We start from the raw sequence: 12,751 nt of genomic DNA, 5'->3' as shown, positions 1-12,751 counted from the left end.
TTCCCCTTAGAATTTATATTCAGATTCTCATTTTGTCACATTTTTAATTGTTTTGTTTCTTTGCTGTAGTAATACAAAGCATTGTAGTAACATGGTGCCATAGTGACACGTTCATTAGAATGCAGTATTGCAGGCAAACTCTGCCCACTACCAGGAGTTCGATCCTGACCGGCTCAAGGTTGATTCAGCCTTCTATCCTTCTGAGATCAGTAAAATGAAGACCCAGATTGTTGGGGGCAATATGCAAATAATGTGTCTACATTGTAAACTCCACACACACACACACACACTAGAGTGCTGTAAAGCACTATGGGGCAGTACATAAGTCCAAATGCGATTGCTATTGCTTTAATGTGCAATAGTCTGGATCTGTTGCAAAGTTTTGATGTGATGTGATTTGTGGTTTCTAAACCTCAAGTCACATCACATCAAATTAGATTCTTATTCTATAAAAGGGTATTATCCTACTGAAATATCCAGTGGCCGCGTCTAATAGGAAATAATTATGGTTTGCACTCGTGGGAGAAAGGTAGAGTCAGAGTGAAAAGAAAAGAATGCAAAGTCTTGTTGTGTAAATGGAAATCTTTTTCAGGAACAATGGATGCAGTTTAGGAACCATGGCACCATTACATTATTCTTTTATTCTGAACTATTCTTTCAAAAGTTGCCACCATTCCTTTGCATTAAGATTTTTAGTAGCCTGAATTCATAACAATTACCATATTTTATGCACATGAAGTGTTTAACATGCTTGATTGAAGTGTAAGGTTTTAAAAATAATTAAATTTCTTAAGCAGGTTGCAGACAGATTCAAATAACTTAAATGGAAGATTAAATTGTTGTTTAAAAGGATACATTTTATCAACAATCTGTTGATAAAAGAATACATTAACACATCACCTAACCTGTGCAAGATATGATAACAAAATATACAATAAAACAAGAGCAGAGAGTTAAAAAAAAAAGTAGTAAAAATGTTAAAATATCACAGGGGGATTAGCAAATGATTCAAAGGTCTGGAAGAAATAAAAGCAATAAAGATAATTGACCTAGTTGCAATGGCATTCCTAAATCAAGGGCTACCACTGAAAAGGTCTGTCCTTGGTATCCCTTGGGCACTTTAGTATGGGAAGGTACCCAGAGTTGGCATTTTGAAGAAAATCTGTGCCGACAGAAGGGGGATATTTTAGACATTGACCAAGCCCTACCCACTCCTTGACTCTTCTCAGGCACAAAATTATTTTTTATGGTTTTTTTAAGACAATCATACCCCTACTTAAATAAATTTTTAAACAAAGCAAGAAAGCCTGTATTTGCCTCCACCACCCAATTAGTAACATTTTTTGGCGTAAAGAGGTCACAGTTCCCCTGATTGGTGTAAGTCATAAAATCAGACCATACATTAAAGAAGGATTTGCCCCATTTAAAGCAGTGGTGGGATTCAATTTTTTTTACTACCGATTCTGTGGGCGTGGCTTGGTGGGCGTGGCTTGGTGGGCGTGGCAGGGGAAGGATACTGTAAAATCTCCATTCCCTTCCCACTCCAGGGGAAGGTTACTGCAAAATCCCCATTTCCTCCCGATCAGCTGGGACTCGGGAGGCAGAGAATAGATGGGGCCGGGGCCAGTTAGAGGTAGCATTTACCAGTTCTCCAAACTACTCAAAATTTCCACTACCGGTTCTCCAGAACTGGTCAGAATCTGCTGAATACCACCTCTGATTTAAAGGCAAAGAATGTCAGCTAGCTTCTCTGCTAGAGCAATATAGTTCTGAAACCACAGCTGCAGCATCATAATGTTGTCTTTCTAGTGTTTGGCTGTAGACATTCGGCAGCAGTCAGCAAAACTACCACTGGTTCATTAGAGTAAATATGTGCAATGGAGATTAAAATATATATTCAGCAAGGAAGCTATGGATGCATATTCATTATTTGATTTATAACATTGCCAATCTCCCAGAACATCTCAGATCAGAAGGAAAAGACTTGGGGCAAGGACCACACATATGAAAATGCAGATTTAAATTTAAATAAAAATAAATAAATGCAGACCCTTTCCCTCACAGCCATTGCAACATAAAGCAGAGCTTTCCTTATTCATACATTCTAATTTATAAGCAGTGATATACCAGCTATAAAAAAAAATTAAAACATTTTCCTTTAGTTTGAGCTGAAGAAGAAGAAGCTATTCGTTTCCATTTTTATACTGTATTTCCCTCTTGACTTTTGTGAATCCTTTTCCCAGGTCATTCTTTGTTAGACCAATTTAGGGGCAATCTGTTCCATAATAATTTAGAAATAAGGTCTCCAATTGTAACTGGAAGGTTCAATAAAATAAAATAAAATAATAACTTTATTGTCATTGTACATGTATACACAGTATACCTATACAACGAAATTCACTTAACACCCAAAGACGAGGTCCAACATACATAACAATCCCCAAACACACCCCCACCCACCACAAATTCCCCACCCGTAAACCACCCAAACATCCATACAACAGACCAAGTAATGCTGTCCAACAGCTCACTGATGGTGGCCCTTTAGTTCATTGTTGAGTACAATTATAGCTCTGGGATAAAAACTATTCAGAAAACAATATAAATGTTTCAAAATTTGTCAAGGGTCTATTTGCTTGGGCTTTTATTTATGAAGGTAAAAAGAGAGATCCAAACCAAGGGTTGGCAACCTTCTTCTGCAGAGGAGCCAAAGGCCAAACCACCACCATTATTTCTGGATGAACATGTTGCTCTGCCCATGCTGAGGTAGCTGGTGACTCACCAAAAAGGCTGCCCAAGTAGGTGGCAATTGCTCTGTCTCTCTCTTGAATGACCCAGATAAATATACTTGTTTTGGGGACCACAGGTTGGATGACTTCACGTGGCAGGCCACATCATTAGGCCATATGTTGCCAACCCATGATCTAAACTGGAAAATATGTGGCCAAGTACATTTTAGAGGAATTAGCTCATCAGTTCTTATCTCCAGGTTGATACATTGCCAGAATTAATAGAAATGCTTCAATTGGTATGATTGCTTATTAATCCCAGCATAAAAAGTAAAGGAACAGTTATAGAGAATTTAGGACGATTAAAAATAGAAAAGAAAGGGGCACAAAGAGGAGCATATGCTTTAGGCACGTTGCCCAAATTTGAAAATTAGCATTCCATAAAGGACTGTGATCAGCTTTAAACCTTTAAGAGGGCCTAGTAAAAAGGGAGAGCTATTATTATGCCAGAAGTAGTTTAGGTGGGATAAGATGTTACTTACCACCTTATTAGTTTTACTTGGTTTTAAAAATGCCCTCTTTCTAATTTCAATAGAAAAATCAGTTGGGTAAATATTGTTGATGGACCTGTTCTGGAAAGATGCCCAAGAAACCGTTGCATTGATAAGTTGGAAGTAGAAAATCAGTCTGTAAAAAAAAAGAACTAAAAAGGGGAGAAACCTAACTTGCCCAGTACAGATTTAAAACACTATGGTAGGAGCCAGAATATTTCATTGCTTGCTTAGCTTTTGTACATGAAATGTCATAGTTTTATCTGATAAAGGAATGAGAAGCACTTTTTTAAAAAAAAAGAAAGAAAAAAATGAAAATAAAGCTGCTTTATATTTTAGCGCATCTGACTGTGCCAAAATCAGGAAGTGCTAAAAATATTTTTTGTCAGATTTGCAATGTTCCCAGTCTCAAAGCCAGTGAACGGAACACTTGAACTGGTGTTTCCGTAAAACTCTTTGTCTTTTTCTTGTCCATCATCAGCTTTGTCAACCACACACACATGGATCCATGAAGGTGTCATTACTGAGACGATCTTCTTGACAACGTGGAAGCTTTGATTATTATTATTTTTTTAGAATTAGATAGAACATTGGATTTATAATGCTATAAATATTAATGTATAATGATGAGGCAATTAACTCTCCAAATAAATGCTAAAGGACACAGTGATGATGTATTAGGGAAAATACACTTGTTGTAGCATGAAAATGCCAGAAACCTAAACATACCAAAAGACATCTGTGAAAATACCGGTCTGCTTGCCTAGGAGAACTTAACATAATTTTTGACCAAGGCATTTTTCCCATTAGGAACAGGATGGATAAATCTCCACCACTTTCTATATCAGAAGATTTTTCTGCTTTCCAGGAAGTCTGGGCCTGGTGGCTCAGCAGACTGATAGCATTGTGATTAACACCAGCTGTCTGCAATTACTGTAAGTTCGAATCTCGCCAGGCTCAAGGTTGACTCAGCCTTCCATCCTTTCTAAGGTAGGTAAATTGAAGACCCAGATTTTGGGGGCAATAAGCTGACTTTGTATAAATATACAAAAGTATGAAGGCTATTGCTTAACGCATTGTAAGCTGCCCTGAGTCTCCGGAGAAGGGCGGCATATAAATAAAAAAAATTTTTTTTTAAAAAAGTCCAATGTGAACAATCTTTTGCTGAAAAAGCACAAAGGGCTTTTGTGGAAAGAGCTGCCTCTTACATTCTTTGAAACTGGGTTGGGCAGCAACGTGACCTGGGCCACACTAGTCTCTTTGCAATCCATGTTGCTCTCCCTAAATAACCATAAACTGCCACAATTAGGCAACTAATATGAACATTCAGAGATGGGATCTTTCCTTGTTCTGTGCGAAAACATCAAGCAAAATAAGTGCTAATAAAAACATAGTGAATAGGTGCTTCATACATACATTTTAAAATGCTGTAGGCATGAGGCACTTATTTCACTTAAAACCCCAACAACTACATATGTTCAAAGTTGCCCCAAATCCAATCTATGTCAGGGTTCCAAGTAATAGATGCATTGCAAGCAAAAACTCCGAGGCAGGTGGATTTTTCAAAGAATAGCTTTATTGGAAATACCTTATTGACATATATCTGGTGAAAACCAACTCTGAGGAGCCCCTTGGTTTTCACCTAATTAAAAGTAAAAGTTTTCCTCTCAACCCCAAACAATCAGTCACATGGCCCAATCAAAGCAGCGTCCGCTGGTCTGGAGATATCACTCCTCCTTCCTCCGGCCAGGTGTGAGAACATCCTTGGTTCCCAAGAGAAAGTATTTTATTTTGACTACACAACCCCAGTTATCTCTAATCTCCCCTCCCCATCCCTCGCTCCAGTGTGGCAGCACTGAAGCCTCAAGATGGCTCCGACCAGATCAGCTTCAGGGTTGACAATCTAAACAGTTTGGTCCCATTCTCCCACATCGCATCCTGCCCTCTAAAGACTGAAGTTTCCCATTTGTCCTAGAGTATCAAAAAGATGCCTTAAAACAAGAGGATGGTGGTCTTATCAACACAATAAAAGCCCTCATCCCAGGGGAGAAATCTACTTACCTTCCTTACCTTCTGCACAAGCGCAAAACCTTCTGCGTGTGCACAGTAGGTAAAAAACACATTACTTCCTGGTTAAAACCAGGAAGTAATGACACCGGGATGGGTGGATGGAGCTTTGCTCTGCCATCGCTACCGGATCGCCAAACTACCCACCACAATCGCTACCAGATCGCCCAATCCAGTCCGAACCGGGAGCATTTCACCCCTGCCTCATCCTTTTCACTTGTGGACAATATTTAGATACATAGAGAAGGGACAGGGCTTTGATCATTCTGCCCCAATGGCTATCTCAATCTTTTTTATCCCGCTATGACATAAAGCACTTTTAGGGACTACCCAGCAGATGAAGCAGTGGAGAATTTTTTGACTTCAGGCACCCTTCATTGTCAAGACTATTGCAATAAACCTTTCTTCTAGCACTTCCTAACTGCTATTAAGCATTTCTGAAAAATCAAGGAGGAGGTACAGATAGATAAGTAGTTCTATTGAAAGTAATGCAAATGCTGATGTAGATTTGCTTTTAAAGAGTTACAAATTACATAGCCCTATATATGTACCTGCAGCCTTGGGATTTAAAACCTGAATCTATTTCTCCTGTTCTTTCCTCATGAGCTCTAGTAGCCTGTTTCTCATTCTTGGCTGTTGATGGCAGAGTTTACACTCTGTCCCTGAGTTATGTCTCCTATCTTGACAGCTTCTGCACTTAAAACTGTTGAAAGAGGCATGGGTCAGCTTGGTACTGCAACAGAGGGACTGTTGTCAAATTAAGACTGGGAAGATCCAACTTCAAGTCAATATTCATCTGAAGAACTTTCTGCATATGTATTAAAATCAGCCAGAGAATGACCCTGCTTATTTAACATTCAGAATTCTGCAGACTTCTGGATACACATAGAATGCCCATTCCATGAGGGAGAAATGTAAAGGCAAACGCCACTTCCCCACCCTTTCCATCTACTGGAGAACAAAAGGTGAGTCCTTTTAAAAACAAATAACAGAAGTCTGTAAGGTTCCAAGGCCAAGAGAGAAAAGGGTTTGTTCCATCTCCCCCATGGCCTCAGTCTAAAGCTTAGATTTTCAGATAAAAAGAAAATCCAGCAAGCTTGAAGCAAAGGAACAGACACTTCAGAAGCAGCTGTCTAAAGAAAAAGGTAACGATAAAGAAATAAAAAGGGAAAATGGTTCAAAATATGTTTAGTTAGGATTATCTTCCTACATACAAAACCTTGCATAGGGTCTCTTAACATTTTTGCTTATGGGGGAGGGCAGCAAAGAGGCAAGCATTACAATAAGGCTTTAATATCTGGCATTGAACATTCATCTGACACCTTCACATCTGAGAGCAGAAGAGCAGCAACATATGTAATGCTCGCTTATGGCTCCTTCCGCACATGGCAGCCAGCATGAGTGTCCTTATTGCAGGCTGAGTGTGAGAAGATGGTTTTATGTCCCCTTTCTGCCTGGGGAAACCTGAGATTGGTTGATTGATTGATTGATTGATTGATTGATTGATTGATCCTGCCTTCATTATTTCTATAAATAATTCAAGCTGGCAAACATATTCAACACACCTTTCTCCTCCTATTTTCCCTAGAGCGGTGATGGCGAACCTATGGCACGTGTGCCACAGATGACACGCTGAGCCACATTGGTGGGCACGTGAAGGGTGCCCTAGCTCAGCTCCAGCACGCATGCGCGTGCTGGCCAGCTGATTTTTGGGCCTTCTGGGCCCACCGGAAATTGGCAAATGGGCTGTTTCCGGCCTTCGTAGGGCCTCCGGGGTGGGGAGGGCAAAAAACAGGCCTACCGGGCCACCGGGCCATCACATGCCAAAAGCAAAGGGAGCATGGGAGTGGTCGCATGTGCATGAGTGGGGGGGGCAGGGCACATAGAATTATGGGTGTGGGCACACACACGCGCGACCACCCCGCACTCCCCCAGCTTTTGGCATGCGATGGCAAAAAGGTTAGCCATCACTGCCCTAGAGCAACAATCCTGTGAGGTGAGTTGGGCTGAGAGAGAGAGAGGGAGGGAGGGAGATATGGACTGAGAGAGCTCAAGGTCAGTCAGAATATGATTATTGCATGGCTGAGACCTAAAAGAGAGGGCATGTTCTCAGAAGCCAGAAATTGGTAGCTTTTGAACTGGTCAAGGGCGGCACATAATATTGGGAGTGGCGACAGGCTACAAAACAGATATTTCATATTTGGGGCTGGTTTTATAGAGGGTACATATTTGATAAAAATCTTCATTATTCCTTGTCCCATTTGCTGTTAAAAAAATTATCTAATTCCTTTATCAACCACCTTAATTCTATTCTTCTCCTTTAGTATTTAACATTTTTTAATTTTTTTATTCTCTTTGAAAGCATTGGGAGAACAGGACAAACATATTTCTCATTTAGATACATTGCCTTCTGTCACATCACTTAATGATGAATAATTATTTATTTATTAATAACTAAAATATATATAATTTTTTTCTATACACTAGAAGATGTTGAGGCAAAAAAAGCCCTAATCAGGCTATTTGAATCATATAACATATTCTTAATAATATTTGTTTCTAATCTTCACCAGATGATTTTTATAGTTGAAATCTGGTTTGTTATGGCATTAACACCACTTCAAAACTTATTGTTAATCTTCATAATAACTGAAGATCTCTGGGTAGATTAAAAATTATTTAAAGCAGTTATAATACAGTTCGAAGCCTATAAACCCCTTGTGTTTTCTCAGTGCGTCTTTTGCCCTTTTTTAAATTTATTTAATTTATTTTATTTTGAATTTGTATACCGCCCTTCTCCCTGAGGACTCAGGGCGGTGAACAGCCAAGTAAAAACATCAAGTACAAATATTAAAATACAGTTAAAATATACATATATAAATTTGGCCCCATTAATTAAAAACAATAAACAAAACACTTAAAAACACTTAAAAAATTAGGCCAGCCCGGCTTGCTGGAAAAGGAAGGTTTTAAGGGCACGGCGGAAGGCACTGAGGTCTTGGATTCTCCTTATCTCTGGAGGCAATTGATTCCAGAGGGTAGGTGCCCCCACAGAGAAGGCCCTCCCCCTGGGGGTCACCAGCCTGTACTGTTTGGCTGATGGCACTCCGAGGAGGCCCTCTCTGTGGGAGCGCACGGGTCGATGGGAGATTGTCGGTGGCAGCAGGCGGTCTCGAAGATAGCTAGGCCCTATGCCATGGAGCGCTTTAAAGGTGATAACCAACACCTTGAAGCGCACCCGGAAGACCACTGGGAGCCAGTGCAGCTCGCGCAGGAGCGGTGTTACATGGGAGCGCCAGGCTGCTCCCGTCACTACCCGCGCTGCTGCATTCTGGACCAGTTGGAGCCTCCGGGTGCTCCTCAAGGGGAGCCCCATGTAGAGAGCGTTGCAGTAGTCAAGGCGAGAGGTGACGAGGGCATGAGTGACTGTGCACAGGGAATCCCGATCAAGAAAGGGCCGCAACTGGCGGATCAGGCGAACCTGACAAAAGGTCCCCCTGGTTACAGCCGTCAGATGTTCCTCCAAGGACAGCTGCCTATCCAGGAGGACTCCCAGATTGCGAGCCCTCTCTGTGGGGGCCAACGACTCGCCCCCAATAGTCAGTGATGGAGTCAACTGACTATATCGGGATGCCGGGAGCCACAGCCACTCAGTCTTGGAAGGGTTGAGCCTGAGCCTGTTCCTCCCCACCCAGATCCGCACAGCCTCCAGGCACTGGGACATCACTTCAAGGGCATCGTTGGGGTGGCCTGGGGTGGAGATGTACAGCTGGGTGTCATCAGCGTACTGGTGGTATCTCACCCCAAAGCCACGGATGATCTCGCCCAGCGGCTTCACATAAATGTTGAACAGGAGGGGCGAGAGGACCGAATGTCTAATTTGGAGCACAGTCCATTTAATGGAGAGTTTTAGATCTATCAACCATCTACCTACCTACCTACCTACCTACCTAACCCACCCACCCACCCACCCATCCATCCATCCATCCATCCATCCATCCATCCATCCATCCATCCATTTCACATATTATTGAACTCCAGGAATTCCAGAAAATATACCAAGGGAATATTTTGCAAAATGCTGTTGGGGTCAAGAGGAAACAATTGGCCTAACCAAAAATACAGTCAAGGCAGCAGAGGTGGCATTCATAACATTGTAAAAAGAGCCCAGACGTTCTTTGGGACATAGTAGTAGACTTTCCAAAGTAGTGTGACCATTCAAAGTTACAACAACATTGGAAAAAGTGACTTTATAACCATTTTCCACACTTATGACAGTGAAAGCATCCCCGTGGTCATTTGATCCAAATCCAGACACTCGGCAAAAACCTCATATTTATGACAGTTATAATGTCCTGGGGTCATATGATAATCTTTTGCGACCTTCTGACAAGCAAAGAGAAGCCAGATTCATTTAACAACTGTGTTATTAATTTAAGAGCTGCATGGATTCCCTTAACAACTGTGGCAAGAAAGGATGTAAAATGGGGCAAAATTTACTAAACTGTCTCACTTAACAACAGAAATGTTGGGCTCAAATGTGGTCATAAATCAAGGACTACCTGCATTAGGCAAAGTGATGCTGAGGGAGGAAACAGTAGCAATATGTTAAAGAATGCACCATTTAGCACAGGGGTCCCTAACCCCCAATCTGTGAACTGACACTGGGCCACGATATGCCAGAAACCAGGCTGCGCAAACAAGCAAAACCCCATTTGTGGGATACAGGCAGCATGCAAAACCACGCCCTTTTCGGTCCACGGAAAAACCTCTCTCCATAGAACTGGTCCCTGGTGCCCAAAAGGTTGGGGGCCACTGATTTAGCATAATACAAAGGGAACAGTAGCAGGATATCAACAGTACCAAGGTGTGTACTGTCTACCTTGATTTAAGGTGATGATCAAGCAGAAGATTGCTGTCCCCATCCCCCAGGAAATTTCTGATTAGTGCCAGAACTATCAGTTGCCGTGGCAATGAAATTAAGTTGGAAGTACCTAAAGGTGGAAGTAGCTGAAGTTGGAAGTAGGTAAAGAAGGGTAACAAGGTTATACCTTGTCTTCTACTAGGAAATTGGGTTCAGTCAGCAAAGAGGGATCTATGATATCTATCAGGCATTGGCCAAAGGAACTACGCAGGTCTAACGGAATATACTGTATATCTTTAAACTTTTTGGAATTCATGGCATCAGAACAAGGTAGGTGAGACAAACCTTCCACATCAAATGTCAAGTGCCATATTCAGGTTTTTTTAAAAAAAAAGCTTGATTATTTTGACCTGAATAAATGTTTTTAAAGAAATATATATTGTATAGAAAAGTTATAATAGTCATGTTTTGCATGACAAACAAAACCAAGTATAGAGTGAGGGATGTCCTAGTGATGCTGCATCATGCAAGAATCACAGATACAAGTTCCCAACCATATTGGTATCCCTCGTGTTGCCTGTTTTAGCAATACTGTGTTATCTTGTTGGTGTACATTGGCAGGAAATTATAAAGCAATGGCTGAAATTAGTACCCGGAGTGTCACTCTTGCCAAAACTCTTCAAAATATGGCAAATCTCCTGTGTTAAAACTATAATTCTGCAACCCATTTCCATGTTTAATCATCATACTTTTCTTCAGGATTTTATTAACATATTTTAATTTAAAATCAAAAGGGAGGTGTGTTCGGATTAGACCAAAACCCGAAAATAAAAAAGCCCTAATATTTCTTACAGCAAGATAAAAAAAAAAAAGAATACTTTTTTCAAACATTCTTTGAGAAAACCAGTAAAATTTCATTATTGAGAAGTGGTTCTCAAAATTTAGCCATTGATTTTTCTTTAAGAAGAGAAATATTTTATGAAAGGGGAAGAAACATATTATCCTGATAAGGAATAATTTCAAGATATGTATTTTCTAATCAGTTGAGATGTCGTTAGATTCGAGATGAGAAGATGGAGCAGTATGTTTCTATATAATCTCTAATTGCAAGTTTAAAATTGAATTAATAATAATACAGAAGACTTTAAAGATTCATGTACAATTGAAACCAGAGATTTTTTTTAAAAAAATGTTTCTTTTCTTTTAGGATTGAGGGATAAGCAGCTAGAAAAAAATGTTATGGGACTTTGTTTTATATATGATGCAGTCATACATAAGAGAGACTATTATTTTTTTTTTAAAATAAAACTTTGCCCAGAATGAAGAACTGGATAGTGAAGATGATGGAACTTCCTGAGATGGCCAAATGGACTGCTTTAATTAGAGACAGGACAAGGGGTGGGTTCCACTTACCTTTACTAATGGTTTGCAGTGGGATTGTGCTTGCTTGCTTTGCTCACGCGCGCGCTCTTCTGTGCATGCGCAGATCACCAATGATGACGTCATGCCAGGTGGGCAGAGCCTCCCGCCGATTTTACTACCGGTTCTATAGAACCGGACAGAACCAGGAGCAACCCACCACTGGACAGGACATTGTCTAAATTTAATGATTATTGGAAACCCTTTATTGACCTTTGCAGGAAACAGAAAAACTGATGTTATGATATATGGTTTTGAGGGTTAGAATAAAAATAATAGAGAGATAAACCATTTCTATGGCTGTAACCATAGAAAATGTTATTTTATACTTATATCTATAACTGCTGTAAAATTAAATGAAAAATCATCTTTATATTTTTTTTTTTTGATTTATGCATCTTTGCGCTTTTCTTCTTTCATTTTTGCTTTTTTCACTCTAAATGTATGTTATTTTTATGCTGTATTAACTGTGATGCACATAGTTCTTTTTTACAGTACAATTATTGATCCGTTATTGTTACTATACTCTCTCAATAAAAATTATTTTAAAAAATTAAAAAAACAACTCGTCAACAGATTTCTGTTTTTCCACATTACTAAGCAGCTGAAATTATGTCCTGTTTTTAGTAAGATTAAGATGTCATCCAATGCACCAATATTGCTGTCTTTGGTTGCTTTTCAAATATTTAGTTAAATTGAAATCTACGGTATTGTATGGTGGCTATCTCATTGTTTCATGTTCACAAAGACTGATGAAAAAAATCAAAAATAATTTTTAATGAGGTGGAATTTTGTAATTAGCACTACTCCTTCCCTTAAAAAGTAGGCAATGAAAAATTATCATAAAAGAGATGCTAAGGAACATTCATCACATTTTGTATGACTGAAGTACACTGTTTACTATAGTGACTCATTGTTACCATTTTTTCTGACAAAGTAGTAGAAAAAGAAAGAACATAGACAAGCCTTTGACACATTTAATTAACACATGAATATTAGTGTGATTATACTCTAATTTCTTTTTAATTAGTAAAATTATACTGCATGGATGGACTATAATATACTGTATGAAATGTATCTACAGAATAACTTTGAATTCTAAGTACTATTAGAAAGACATC

The 12,751-nt window shown here is 39.7% G+C and overlaps 1 long non-coding RNA gene across 2 annotated transcripts in view; it reads left to right on the top strand.

Moving 5' to 3' along the window:
• Window positions 1-12,183, top strand: part of LOC148116585 (uncharacterized) — a 74,089-nt gene extending 61,906 nt beyond the window's left edge. For both annotated transcript variants that reach the window (XR_015731126.1, XR_015731125.1), the window contains 4 exons: window positions 4,091-4,270; window positions 6,036-6,312; window positions 10,414-10,541; window positions 11,419-12,183. This is a non-coding gene — a long non-coding RNA (uncharacterized LOC148116585). The remainder of the gene's footprint in view (window positions 1-4,090; window positions 4,271-6,035; window positions 6,313-10,413; window positions 10,542-11,418) is intronic.
• Window positions 12,184-12,751: the final 568 nt, after the last annotated feature.

Source organism: Pantherophis guttatus, chromosome 1, assembly GCF_059756535.1.
Source record: "Pantherophis guttatus breed Tessera chromosome 1, ASM5975653v1, whole genome shotgun sequence".
Classification (NCBI taxonomy): Eukaryota; Metazoa; Chordata; class Lepidosauria; order Squamata; family Colubridae; genus Pantherophis; species Pantherophis guttatus.
The sequence above is the reverse complement of the archived record's forward strand: the minus strand, read 5'-3'. Positions and strand labels throughout refer to the sequence as shown.